General features: G+C 32.1%; 1 protein-coding gene across 2 annotated transcripts in view; it reads left to right on the top strand.

Annotated features, from left to right (window-relative positions):
* LOC125065269 (acid sphingomyelinase-like phosphodiesterase 3a) overlaps positions 1 to 16022 on the top strand; it is an 85480-nt gene that overhangs the window by 7364 nt on the left and 62094 nt on the right. The window lies entirely within an intron of this gene.

Below are 16022 nucleotides of genomic sequence, written 5' to 3'. Positions count from 1 at the left end.
GTTTAATACTACGTTTATTTTCCGTTTGAGTTATGTCTTCATAATTAATATTGCAAAGCCTTTCATTAACAATACATTACCATTTATGGTATTTATTTTTATTTTCTCTATTGTCTGTAGGAATTCAGCGTTATCTTATTTATAAAATTCAATCTATTCTGTTTTTGTGCCTTTTGTGTGAATGAATTAACTGTCATTGCCCTTTTATAAATACCGAATAAATATACGACAATTTTAAATGTTCACGTTTAATATATTATATTAAGCTCTTTTGGAAATTTGGAGGAATATTTCGTAACCAAATTCTATCTTTTTTTTTGCGCTTGTTCATAGTATTTGAATGATTTCAGAGTCATTGACTTCGTTATAAATGTCAAATACGACAATATTTGATTTTCAAATATTGATATATATGTATACGATTGATTGAAATTAGTTATTATTTGTGTATTGAAAGATAACCCGACTTTGTAGCGGTAGCTCACGGGTTTGATTATAATATTGGTCAATTACAAACTTAACTGAACTTTCTTTTATATAATATATGTATTATTATTTAGTATTGTAGACTAAAAAATAATTTATTTGAAAAAAAAGTGATTGCTCTCGTTAGTCAGTGAGATTTCAATAAGAAGAAAGCATGTATCATAGCAATATTTTTTAGTTCTTCCTTTGTTACTATGTATTATTTTACAAAATAAGATTAATAAATGTTATTTTAAATATAAATTCAATTTTATTTTGACACAATGAAGCCATTCAGGTCTCTTTGTTTTTTATGAAAAAAATTAAGTAGGCAGATTGTCAAATGGACTGATGGTAAGATATTACTATCAGCCATATTTATTTGCACTGTAAGAATATTCAACCATTATTTTTAATGCACCACCAGCCTTGGATTCTAAAATGTTATATCTCTTATGCCCGTAGTTACACTTGCTCACTCAATACTGTGTTGCGTTACCCTCGAATAATGCTGTTCTGTTCTGTTGTCATGGGTAAGCAAAAGACAAATAAAATCAATAGTAAGTTGGCTCATTAAAACAATTTGTATTTGTTCAGATGTTCAGATTGTTCAGATTGATTTTATTGGCATACATGCTGTAAGAGGTACAGATAAAGATATAGGAAAGCACTCCTTCCCCCTTTTCCGTCAAACACGAACAAACCAGCGAACAGAAACTAGTATAAATTTGAAAAAAAATTAATTAATGAGCTTTTAGTTTTTTAATATACATTATTATAATTATTAGATATTGAAAATAATTCAATTTCTTGTTGGACACAATTTTTCGTAGAGGGTCTACGGCGTAGACGTATTGCTATATCGAATTTATAAATATTTTCACATATTATTAATATGACACGCATTTAAATGTATGTGCGGAATTCGTCGATGAATATTAGATTTAAAAATAATTCATCTTTTGTAAGTTATGAATAAATAAACATGAATGTTTCATCTAAGTCATTGTAGGGTAATTCCGTAAGATTTCATTTCGTATCTTACTCGTGAAATATTGACAACCGACTTACTGACACGCCAATTTGATACGTGTATCCCATAAGGTTCACAATTATTTCTGTCAATATCGCATATTAGAAATTCTAGTATTTTACGCTGGTGATCACTGGTGAGATTCGAGTTTATTTTTATACAGTACTTATACAGGATACTCCGGAAACTGTAAAAACGTTAATTATTTAAAAATATATTAAAACAAGAACCGGCAGAGAGTCAGTAGTTACTCTTTTTCAAAGTTTAAAAATACAGTCATGTAAGTTAAATACAATTATAATATAAGTAAGTCAACAAGTATTAACTCCACGCTTTTTTATCATCTGTATAATCTTGTATTGTATAATATGCCTTCTTTACCAATGTAATTTTTACAAATGATTTGAATTTATGAAACGACAAAATTAAAAATGTCTGCGGAAAGCATTAATAATACTATATTTTAAATGAATGGAATGGTGAGGGAAATAACATCTTAGTTCCAAGGTTGTCACCGCAATAGTGATGCAAGAATTGGTTAATTTGTTAAATGGCAACTTAGCATTAAGTGAAACATTAGTCAGATCTCCCACCTATGGTATAAAAAAGACGTATAGTTGATGATGTATAGTTTATACATAGTAACTGATGAATAGAACGATTTGAACAAGAAAAGTATTTTTTTCAAAACGTATAACATTTTGCATTGCGTTTGCATTTTGCATTGCATTGCATTTGCATTGCATTAACAGCCTGTAAATTTCCCACTGCTGGGCTAAGGCCTCCTCTACTTTTTTGAGGACAAGGTAGGTAAGGCACTTCACCACGCTGCTCCAATGCGGGTTGGTGAATAAACATGTGATAAATTACATAATACACATGTGACAAATATGTCTTTACATATGAATAAGTAAATGTAAACAAGGAACAAGTATAATTCTATATAATTTAATAACATTCTAAAATAAGATATAGGACATTATTTAATTCTTAAATTACTGAAAGTACCTTGAATTCAAAGCTTTTATTACGAACATCCGGTCCAATTAACTTGGATGAAGCCTTTCTGTCCCGCGGGGCTTATTTTCATAAACGGTTGTTTAACTTGCCTTTTTGGGTTACATAAGGGCTCAACTCGATTTAGTTAAATTTAATCGGTATTGGATATTAAATTTTGATTTATGATGTTTTTACTTTGAGCAAATGTTTATTTGGGTATAATTTTTAAATTATTGTATAATCATGTTTATTGATATATGTATACATACATTTAATTTTATGAGCTAAAGAATTATTTATAATTTAATTTATTCTAAATTCGTGGTGTATTTTATGGTTTTATGTTGACTTGCAATGCGAAACATTTTTTTAATATACTTCATACTTCATCATTCTGAAAAATGTACTCTAAAATACGGGTACATATATCCATTCAAATACAAAAACTTATTAAATTTACATACATAAGGGGACGCCTATTGGTAAAAATTCATTGCTATAAAGATATCAGATATATTGTTTTGAAAGATACAAAAAAATGAGGCTCAACTGTACGATACCTTGTGATTATAATAATAATAAAAAAAAAACAAAAGAAATGTCAAAATAGATGTTATTGAATTTTTAAGTTTGACATGACATTGACATGTAAACTATAAATGTGTATGTATGTGTGTATCAAACGCATATTAGTATATGTAAAGTTTTTTATACTAAATATGTATTAAATGTATGTGATATAAAATATTAACTTTATGCACTTCTCCGTATGAACTTTAATTGTACCAAATTTCATATTCTCTGCGTCTGCGTAATTTTCATACAAGGGAAGTAAGTTTTAGCTTAAAGTATTAATATACAGATAGGAAAGGTAGAACTGCTACCTGATATCTTGAATAAAATACTACAGGACTATCTTTTGAAGGGCGTATGTTTCCATATTTTATTTTTTATCTTTTAATTAGTTAAATAAATGAATATAATTAGAAATTATATCTTATTTAAATCATACATTGTTTTAGAAGTGAATCTAGTCCTTTTTTTAAATATATCGATGATAATGTGCAACCTAATGGTGAGTTGGTGGTGCATAATGTACAATTAAAAAGTGGAATGCAATATTTTTAGATTAATTATTCTTTAAAAAATAAAAGCATAATAAATCAACGAGAAAAAAAACGAAAAAAGAAACAATTTCAAATTTTGTTTGGAAATTAAAATGTTGAAATATAAAATTTACGTTTCGTATATTTTTTCCATGTACAAAATAATAATTTACCTCACATCTATATATCAGTCAGGGCGAGAGATTAATGTATATCGAAGTTATACAAAAGTTTCACAAAAAACAACTAAATATTTCGCTATAAATTTTTTATACAGTTGTCAGAAAAGTCTTGCTGAGTTATGAGTACTACTGAAAACGAATCACAATATTTGTGATGTTTCAGTCTCTAAGGGCTAAATATTATCTTGACGAATATTTGCTAATATACTAAATACGAAACTCATTATGAAAAAAAGGTCTAAATAAAAAAGGACGTAACAGTTTGTAAATGTCTACTAGGGAAAGGCTTTTTGCATTTAAGGAAAATATTTGGAGTATATAGAACCACGCTTTTCGTCTTTGCTCTAGATTTCATTTGATATACGATTTCTCAAAATGTTTACCTGAACTGCCGTGTATAGGATGAATTATAAAGCCCTTAAAACCCCTTGGGCTATTGTCGACTCCACTCTTAATAGAACCTTGACGGATAACTGGAGGGAAAATTGGAATATTACTTTTACCAAGAGAAGAGGTAGCTTGTTTAAGCGATATATCAAATAGACTCTATTATTTTTTTGTTCGGATGTCATGGAAAAGTTTCTCTAGGTTGATTTAATAAATTAGACCGCTGTTGCTCACTCATTCTCCAATAGTCTAATTTTAGAACTAGAGTGGATTTAAATTTGAGATACTTACTAACTAAATTTATAAACTAATAGCCGGTAAATTTTCTACTGCTGGGCTGAGGCCTCCTTTACCTTAGAGGAGAAGGATTTAATTAGACACATTTAGGCTACCTCACGATTTTGCTTTTTCACGGTCCAACCCTCGAACCGAATTTGATGAAATTCAATATGAAACAAGCTTGAACTTCAAGGAAGGTTGATACTTTTGAGGTCTAACATCCGACGGCCAATCCCTAAAACGCGAGCGAAGACGTAGGCGACAACTAGTTATATACTTATATATCTTAAGATTATGTTACACAGTAAAATTATAGGGGATTCAAAATTATAATAATAATATCGACTAGGTAAGTGCTAAATTATGCTCAGATTCGTTAGTCAGCTGGAATTTATTAATACCTTCATTTGTTTCCGAGATATGCAAAAACTAAGACGAACATTACGGATATACGTATGTATAATATAGACGGTTACCAAACGACTCGCTGAAGAGCTCGATTGATGGATGCACTTAACAAAAATTCCCTGAGTCGGCTCTCACGACACTGACGGGTTGAGATGAAGTGGCTCTATTCTAATTCACTGGAACCATACGATGTTCTTAGCATACATATACATTCAACATATAAAGTAACAGCTATTTACTTGGTGGTAGGATTTTGTGCAAGCTCGTCTAGATAGCTACCAACTACTCATCAGATATTCTACCGCCAAACAGTAATAGTATTGTTGTACAGGCACAAGAGACAACACCTTAGTTGCAGGGTTGGTGGCGCATTACGACACTTATCTCTACGAGGAGTGGTGACCACTTATCATCAAGTGACAAATTTTTTCTCTTGTGTAGCATGCCATTAAAAATTTCCAAATATCGAGTTACCAAAAAAAGTAAATGTTTTATAAATAACTGTATATATATAGAAGCCGAAGTATCCCAGTAGATACCAAATTCTAAGAGAAGAATAATACAACCCCACGGACAAAATATATTCTATAAACCATTACGACTTTCTGTTGTTTAAATGTCTTATAGAAGTAACAAACACGATAACTATTATGGCTTCATTTATTATAGACGTTGTTATATTAAAACGTTCGATAAACGTTTATCGACGGAATAATTCGACAATTATGAAATACCTTCAGTCTATTTAATGTTGGTGTAATATAATTGACTAGACATTCAAATAACTATACACATAAGTGTATATGTTACTGTAAAAGCTCGAACTAAGGTAAATCTTAAGATTTTCCAGTAAAACCTAAGATTTATCGACATGAGTTGGTAAATGTAAGTATTTATTATAAAGGTTGACTTTTACCATTCCAACCTAACCTAACATGTGAATCCTTAGATTTACCAAGTGAACGATAGTAAAAGTTCGAATCCCAAAGTTTTATGGACATTTATCATTCATAATCGATAAATCTTGGGTTTTACTGGAAAATCTTAAGATTTATCGTAGTTCGAGCTTTTACAGTAACATATACACAACTTTATTATTCAACCATACGAATAATGATCGTTAACCTGATTAAGTCACCAATGGAAAAATATTTATACGAATCATACATAACTATTGAAATAGTTAGCAGCGTTTACAGATTTCAGATTTTCATAACGTTTTAATAAAAAAAGTAGCCTATGTCCTTCTCGAAACTCACACTATGCTCATATCAATTTTCATCTGAATCGGTTCAGCGGCTCAAGCGTGGAGAGGTCACAAACAGACTTACTTTCGCATTTATAATATTGGTATATGACGGTAACATTATGGTTCGTTAAAGTCATACGAAACTCACGAAATAACTTTTGATCTAATAGTCGTCGTGTAAACAAAGTCTAAGTCAAAAATCTTTATTCAATATTGAAGTGTTACACTTGCTTATTGATAGTCAAAAATCTACCACCGGTTCGGACATTAATACCTCGTACTTGAGAAGAATTGACGAAAGAACCTTTTCTTTAATGTCTTGGTTTCAACTATTGATTTTATACAATAACAATAAATATATTTTCGTTATTTGAAACAGCCTAGAGGCCTCCTCATTCCTTAGGTGTAATCAACTGATATTATTAATTAATTAATAAACATTAATCAGATAGTGTTGCCATAAACATTATACACGAAGTAGAGCTTCGTGGAATAATCCTACCCGTCTCCTCAGAGCTGAGGCTTTCCATTGTTTCTATGTTTGGGTCATGTATCAGTCAGTACGATTATAAAGATTGCATATCCATACAAAATAAGTATTCAACCAAGTATTAAATCGCCCGCTGGAAATATCCATTCCGAGAATCTTACAAACATTTAAATGAATTTTGGCGAAATGTTGCAGTAGTCGGGTTATCGTGACCTACTTGTACTTTTGAGTATCAAATGTTTAGAATTGCACTGATACTACAAACGCTGAAATATTTCGTTAAATATTTAATGAAGACGCTGTAACTGCTATGTTAAATAATTAATAATGATTAACATTTAGTCTATCGTTTTTTTCTTGTTATATTTTTATTTTCTGTATGTTGTCAGTGCCTTTGGTGTATTTAATGTGTATGTGATATTTTAGTGAGCCTGTATGTTTTTCTTACCAGCATCACAGTTTGAGTTTAAGAATATTGAGCTTGCAAATAATAATGTGACAAGCATAATCGTCAGACATCATATTGACATATTATACCAAAATTCAGATCAATCGGAGGTATCGCCTAAGCGGATGTTTATCCATCCTAAGCCTGATTAACTCTTACTCAGTTATTTTATAAACGCACTTCATTTGAAAGAAAGAGAAAGAAGATATTTAATTAATAGTATAAGGATAATATAAACTTCAATGATATTATGTGTTATGTAAGCGATGGCCGAGCTGAAAAATAGTTTTTCACTTACCTTTATTTATGAAGACTTGTAAAATCTACGATAAAAATATCTAGCGACTTTCATCTAAACCTAAAAGGGTCGCAGTGCTAAGCACTTTTTCGTCCGTAACCATTAAAGGGGAAATTTTCACACAAAATGTGCCCGTGACGCGACAAAAAGAAATCAGCTGATGAAGGTCGAGTCGGAAATTGAATGAAAGTGTTATTATAATGTTATTTTTAAAATCTAGAATAACATTTAGGACGTAAAATTTTAATATATAACGATGCCCGTCCTGTCTTCTTACTAGTGACATGAGGATTTTAATTTTTTGTTAAAAGCAACAAATGGGGCTGATCACAGAACCTACTAGTCCTTTTTACACCATCCAAAAACCCAAATACATTTTTGAAAAAATGCCTCTTGTTCTATAAAAGAAAAACTGAAATCCATATCGGTGACTAATTGAGCTGTATAATTTCAAACTGTATATTAATGAAGGTTTGTTATGAGCATGATGAGAAAATCTTCGTTGTCGAGCATCAGAATAATTATAAACGACTAGTTGTCGCGTGGCTTCGCTCATGCTTTAGGAATTGCTTATCGGATATTAGGCATAAAAAAGCCTGTGTCCTCCCTTAAAGTTCAAACCTGCTTAGTATCAAATTTCATCAAATTCTTTTCGGGGCCTTGGCGGTTAAAGAGCGACAGACAGAGTAACTTTTGCGTTTACAATTTGAGTATAGATTAGTTATCGCTCGTGAACTGGCGTAAGAGAGGGGGAGAAGGGGAGAGTGTCAAGTATTAGATGTCATTATTTATGCTAAATTTTATTACGATCGATTGAGCAGTTAAGACATTAAAGCGTAACAAACAAATAAACAAGCAAACTTTCTATAATGAAACTAGTACGAAATAAATTAGGAATTGGTTACCCAAGCTACCGATAGCACGTACTCTGGGGAAGCTTTATCAAGGGTTAAAATAGTGTATACACTCCATCTCGGCGAAGGTAAAACCATCGTTACTTAACCCGAATGTATAGAAAAAATGTGTATTGATGCGAGACGTTTATTGGCGCGCCTTGGGGGTAAGACCGACGCGTATATATCGAGACGGCAAACGGTATAACGTTCTCTTACTTGGTTCTACTCCCTACTCCACCACGTGTACACATATACTTTATTGCGCGACCCATTCTCGTATCATACCAAAAATAATTTAATCCGATAGAAATGTAAAATAATCATCAAAATAGTCCAAAAACTTTTCCTGTCAATGTCAAATGTCAATTCTCAAAACCCGTAACTTGCGAAAAAATTTACTTATTGGGTCACAATCTTTTTAAATAAACTCCTCTTGATAATTGTAGGAACTGTCAACGGTTCGTGTCGTTTAATTGTTATTGATAAATAAACAAAAATCGTATATCTATATATACATATATATTTTTATACATCCATATATTGATTTTTTCTTTGAGTTAAGTTTAGCATAATTTTTTCGATTCTATGAGTGTTGTGAGACGTTTAGATTTTCCAAATCTTGTTATATTATAATAAGAACATAAATTTTGTTTCTGAACGAATCTTTAAACTTATATTTATTTATAGGTTATCTTACATAATAAATCCTTTTAATATTAATTTCACTTCGGCTGCTACGGTAATATTTTTTTCATACAATAATATAACAGACCCAGTTTACTTATCAGATATTTATAATCTGACTTTTGTTAAAATGTTATACAATACAAGTACTACAAGTAACTGTATCTATCCCAGTGGATCATGCTACGTTTGATAGTTAATAAAACTTTCAGACTTGTATAAAATAGGTAAATAAAGGCCCGTTTACATCTTCGTCTCATCTTATATTAAATGCCCTCATTTCGTATTCATTAGGTACTTTTCATAAATTATATTATTATTTTAACACCGGTTTTGTCATTGTAAAAATATAAAAGTAAAGTGTCTTCGCTTATTTTGAGTTTTTTTTCTTCTTTTTTTATTATATAGGTAGGCGGACGAGCAAATAGACCACTTGATGGTAAGTGCCCACTGCCCATAGACAATGGTGTTGTAAGAAATGTTACCCACACTTTAAATCGCCAATGTGCCAACTTTGGGAAATTAGTTGTTATGTCTCTTCAAACACAACGTTACTGTGTACTGCTTTTTGGCGGTAGAATACTGAGGAGTGGGTGTCACCTACCCAGACAGGCTCGAACAAGGCCTTATCAAAATGAAATATTTCACCACTCTGACAGACTTTCATAGGATATATGTAGGTTTTCGCTCAATGTTTTTTTTCACTTAGTTGGTCTAATGCTCAAGCTGCAGATCCCCAGATCCTGAATTCAAACCCCAGGTAGGGCCGATAAAAAGTAACTGGGTTTTCTGTTGAACAATTCTCAGTAGCAGACTTGAGTCTGGACGTTGGAAAAATACACTAAAACATAAGCCAAGTTAAAAATAACAGTGGAATCTTATTATAGAAATGAATACCGAGCCCCAGGCAGGATGTATTAACTTTGCGAAGTCGGTAACTAGGTGTTATTTATTTATCTTTTCTCCTCGTGTTTTTTTTTTAAGATCTATATGATTGCGAATAAATTATTGTAAACATTTGGTGCGGTAATTGAAAGTCTGAGGTAAGCTTAAATTTAAATTGTTGTACGTAATATACTAGTTGTCGCTCGTGGTTTTGCTCGCGTTATAGGGGTTGATCGTCAAATATTAGGCAAAATTAAAGCCTAAGTCCTGGAGTTTCAAATCAGTTTTATGATTTTTCCGTGATTGAATGTATGTATTTTGAATATTAGAAAAGAGTAATTACTGAGTTTTTTAGCTTCTACATTCCGAACCGATTCAAGAGAGCTTGTAAAAGTTTAATTGAATAAAGTTTATTTTGATTTTAATATTAGAGAGTAACAGACATACAGACAGAGAATAGAACTTAGTATGGTTAAACAAAATAAAACAATCGAGAATTGAATACAATAGACTACAACCGAGTTTACCGAGATTAACATAAACACTGTTTGTAAGGGAAATATTACACAATTATAATTATCCAAACAAATGACAGGCAACTGAGTGAGAACTAAATTAAATTATGATAATTTACTTCACAAACATTTAAACTATTAAGGAATTGCTTGAACCGAGTAGAAAAATAAAACCGCCTTAATCGTTACGGGGTATAGTCACGCAGTACATTCAACGCACGTGTAGCTTCCATATAACGTATAAATAAAATGTGAAATAGGTTTTTGTTTTTATTCGAAGTAATTCCGGGGAAGCGGTCAGCCTGTCTGAACATCAACGATGTCTGTTATTACTTAAAAGGCTTACAAAGATAGTAAATGTGGAAGGGGTTTGTGTAAGTCTGGGTAGATACCATCCACTCATCAGATATTCTATCGCTAAACAACAGTACTCAGTAGAGTCGTGTTTCGGTTTGAAGGGTGAATGAGTTAGTGTAACTAGGGGCACAAGGGACATAACACCTTAGTTCCCAAGGTTGGTGGCGCATTGGCGATGTAAGGAATGGTTAATATTTCTTACAGCGCCATTGTCTATGGGCTGTGGTGAACACTTACCAGGTGGCCCATATGCTCGTCCGCCAAACTATGCCATAAAAAAATAATATAGATTTATAGTTCATAGTCGGTGTAATTGGCTATTTCTTTTCATATTGAATATCTGTTATTAATAGAAAAAAAGACCGCGGAGTTTCTTTTGCCGGTCAGGTCAGGGTATTTTCTTTTCCTAACCGGTGATAGTGTTTAATTTGACAATCAATAAGTAAGTGTAATACTTCTATATTGCATAAAGGAATTTGAGTTGAGTTGAGTTGAGTTGAGTTGAGTTGAGTTGACTATAATCATTATAGATTCTTGCAATAACTATCAATTACGATGTTGCATTTGACAGGCGTTGAGTGACGGCCACATTTTTTAATGAATACATTTCAATCATAAACACAAGTTAAAAAAAAATAAAGTAACAATCTGTGAATATCTCATACTGGGCAAAGATTTCTTCCCACTTTTTGAGGTGATGGCTTGGAGCTTACTTCACCACCTTGTCTAATTCGGGTAGGTAGATCATTTGCCATGTTTTGTCCCGATATTTTCTTTCACCACCGAAAACGAGATGAATAATTATAATCACAAATTAAGCCATCTAATGTGATGAATAGTGGTCCTTGCGCAGATTTGAACTCAGAATCATAAGTGGAGATTCTAATGACCTGAGAATGAGATTCTAACCACTGGGCTATTATGGCTCTTTAAAGACAACTTAGTAACGAGAAAATTCAGTTCTGTTTACCTTGATTTGAACATGTTCAGTCATTATTAAAAACCACGAATTCTAACCAATTAGACTATATCGACTTCAGCATGATTGTTTTCTGTTACAATTAAAATTTCAATTATTACATACTCCCGAATTGATAAGCCCTTTTTATAATTAGATTATCATCTGTCTTCTTCTTTTAAATCTAAAATTATTGATGACAGAATGAGAGAAATTAATGACGAACTATTTATTTCAGTTATTGCTTTAAATGCGAAACGTATAAATATTCATTAATTCATTAAATTCTCTCATCATTTCCGAGTGTCATTATTATTAATTATTTCTGTCAACTCGGTACTGAATACATATATAAAAGTTTGAATACAGAAATAAAAGAATTTTGAGACAAATTTTATATACCTATTACTTTTATTCATTAAACTGTGTAAAAAAGTTGTAAAATAAATATTAGTTTAATTATATTGTTTGCTAAGCTGGAGTATATTACATTTAATTTATAACTTTGCCGGCAGATGGCGTAGGCAGTGAAAAGAGGTCTTATTCGGTTCGGTAATAAATTATTTTATTTAGTCTGTAAATGATTTGAATAACCGTCGACATAAATAGAGACTCAGTTTATTTGTGTGGGTAATATGTATAAAAACATGTCTTTTTGTTTGTAATATATTTTTTTCAGTAACAACAAATCGTTATAGAGTTTATAAATAAACTCACGCAAACATTACAAACCAATGAGTTCCATAGAATTTTTTTATGTGGGTAGATAAAGAAAATATGTATTAATGAAATACTAGTTTATCGCCCGCGAAACTACGCGTATATTCAAAATATTTTTCAGGAATTTCAAAGGGTATGTCAGGTTTAGTTTTGATTGAATTTAATTGTAAACTGCAAGTTACTCATCTACAGTTGGCGCCAAAATTAATTTGCAAACAAGAATCCTCTTTAATTTTCTGCTCATCAACTGCTGGAGCTCTTGAAAATGAGACCATAACCGATCTTTTATGTGCAGTTATCGTCCCATAATCACTGGGACAAAAATCAGCTTACGATATTAATATGTAAGAATAACACGAATTCAAAATAAACATAAAAACAAACTAGAGAAAATATGAATTTCAATATAAATAATAATAATTTCGTAAAATTGAAACTGATATATTTGAATAAAATTTAAATATATATTTAAATCCAATAAATATATTTTTAAAATTCTGTAGCGGATAAGAAAAACTGTTGTTCCATTTCTAAGCAGGCCTATAATTGTTTTGTCTTCAGAAATCACAGCTTAACTACAGACGCAAAGGATATAACATCTTCATTAATAATTTTTAAAGTACCAATGTTTATGAGCAGAGGTGACTATTAAAAATCGGATGGCCCATTTAGGCTAGGCTGCAAACTTAAATGACGAAAAAAAAAATCTGGTGCCGATTCTCCTAACTTGTAGTGGCTATGAGAGGTTATCCATCACACTTCGACTATTCCGCACTAAAATTAACCTCAGCTTAATCGTAACTGAGGTGTATTTCTACTTATGTATATAGGTTACTATAGGAAAGCTGAGATGGCTCAGTTTTTAGAACGCGTGCATCTTAATCGATGATTTCGGGTTCAAACCCAGGCAGGCACCACTGAAATTTCATGTGCTTAATTTGTGTTTATAATTCATCTCGTGCTCGGCGGTGAAGGAAAACATCGTGAGGAAACCTGCATGTGTCTAATTTCAACGAAATTCTGCCACATGTGCATTCCGCCAACCCGCATTGGAGCAGCGTGGTGGAATATGCTCCAAACCTTCTCCTCAAAGGGAGAGGAGGCCTTTATCCCAGCAGTGGGACATTTACGGGCTGCTAATGCTAAAAATATAACATTGCATTTAACTAGTATAACTTTGTATTTTAAATGTTGAAAAAGAGTAACTACTGAGTTTCTTACCGATTCTTCTCGGTAGAATCTTCATTCCGAACCGGTGGTAGCTTCAATGAATATAGTTTGTAAAATGACGATTCAAAAGCCTTGTAAAAGCCTACTTGAATAAAGTATATTTTGGTTTTGAAATCAGCGACCAGTTTAAATTGTCCTATAGGGAAGAGATCAGATGTGTCTTTGAAAATAAAACTATCAATTATTTTTCAAAGAGTGACTATGCTCATTTTCTCCTCCAGTTAAGCGTAGAACCTGTGTGTGAAATTGAAAATCGTGACGATAATAGTTCAAAGGGTCGGGATCAAACTTGCAATTTTTATATCTCAAGGCGCTGTATTGCGTTGAGCTATTGACGCTTTCGTCTCCTATTATAAGGCGTTGAGTTTATTCCATAACACTGCTCGAGTGCCAATTGGTGAATATAAGTTAAAATGATACCCAATTCTCTTGTTTGTCACAATATTTACTATCATTTTCGAATAAAATACATGTATGTATATAACGGAGAGACGGTAAGATTGTTTGGTTCGGGGTCACCATCTTCGTTATACATATTCACGAAATAATACAACGAATCCATAGCTGGATTATCGTATATTGATTTAACACTATTCCATAGGCCACGACACCATCCGTCATCCCCTTCTTGACAGCTCCTCATATTTTTGTTTGTAACATGACAAACAGCGATTGACCTCACTAGCGCCATCCAGAATCAAATCACAAAACTAAGTGATACAATCAAAGTATTTAATTAACCTGCGACATATATATATATATATATATATATCCCCCAATTAGAAGAAAGGCTAGGCTGTTAATTTAATGGCTAATTTAATTAGGTACCGAAATACCAACGACTCATCACGAGATCTCTCTAGTCATTCCTTTCGCTGCCACGGAACAAGGATGGTGTTTTAGAAAATTTAACTTTAAGAGGAGGAAATGGGTAGCTTTGTATCAATTTTACTAAATATAAGCAACTAGCTGCGCCTACGGCTTTACCTGTCGCGAAATTTAATAAAACACAAACTTCCAACCCCCGTTCTACTTCTTTAGGATATCTATAAGAAACCTACCTGCCAAATTTCAAGTTTGTAGGTGTTACAGTTTTTGAGACTTCGTGATTAATTTATATTGAGTGATATATGATATTATTTGATTCCGGTTGATTCGAATAGCGTCGATAGAAAGATGTGACCTTGGGGTTCGTGAGAGTTGACGAAGAGAATTTACGCGCATCGTTCATTCGAGCACAGAAGCGCATGAACTTCAAACATGGTGTTAACCAAACCAGTCTATGGTCGAAGTCTGTTATAACCATTTTTTATGAATACTTGTAACGATGAATACAAGGGCATGTGAAATACACTTATATTAAATTTAAAATCTTTTGTCTCAAGTGATTTAAGGAAGAAAACTATCAAGTCTATCTGGACTTTATTGTCGTATATAAAATAATATTATTTAAAATCGTATATTTCGCATACCCGCTTGTACCGCGTAACCGCTGACTCAGGTTCCGGCTGTGGAGCGCAGTGCAGGATATTCGCTTATTTCCTCAACATAAGGAATGTTTGTATTTATCTTTCAATTTTCTTGAGTTTTATTGCTAGAAATATAATATAATGGAATTTTTATTTCGATACTTTAGTCATCATAAAATAGATTTACTGGCTTGTTATAAGGGCGAGGTCTTGGATTCAAATTAATTGGCTGGTAATAAGAATTGGTGTACAAAGCACGTATAGGTGGTCCTGTATCTCAACTCTTTTCAGTTGTGTCCGATTTGCCATCCGATCGGACTAAGAGAGTTTTAGAGAGAGCATCTTTGTTTACGCACATACATACCAAATATCCTACAATATACATTGTTTATTAATGTATTTTTAAAAATTATTTGAATTTATGAAACGGCAAAGTTAAAAACATCTGCGGATTTTATTATATAAACGGATACCTTGCCCCAATAAATCCTTTATTGACTTTGCGGAGTCATATACATACAATGATTATCACAGATTATATTATTAAAGTGATTAATGTTACTGTTAATAAGAACATATACAATATTGTTGGAAGTGTATTATGACGCAAAAACATCCCGAAGGGATTTCGAACACATTAGTTAGGACGACAATACATCGGGTATTTTCATCCTAACCAATATGAAAGTGAGTTTCTTTGTAACGTTTTCACGTCTTCGATCATATAGGAAAGGACGCCGGGTATCTACCATTACCACATCCTCTCTTGCTTAATTTGACCCCCCTACTTAATCCTTGCACGTGGGGGAGCCTGTTGTTTTTATTTTTTTGCCGTGCTAAAGCCTCATTTAGTCTATTCATACATATATAGAGAACAGGAACAATTGGATTGTGATGTTTCATTGTGTCCGTCTGAATGGAATCAAGCATAAATTTATTATTCGTTTGTTAAAATTCTACGTAA

The sequence above is a fragment of the Vanessa atalanta genome, chromosome 7, assembly GCF_905147765.1.
Source record: "Vanessa atalanta chromosome 7, ilVanAtal1.2, whole genome shotgun sequence".
Lineage (NCBI taxonomy): Eukaryota > Metazoa > Arthropoda > Insecta > Lepidoptera > Nymphalidae > Vanessa > Vanessa atalanta.
The sequence above is the reverse complement of the archived record's forward strand: the minus strand, read 5'-3'. Positions and strand labels throughout refer to the sequence as shown.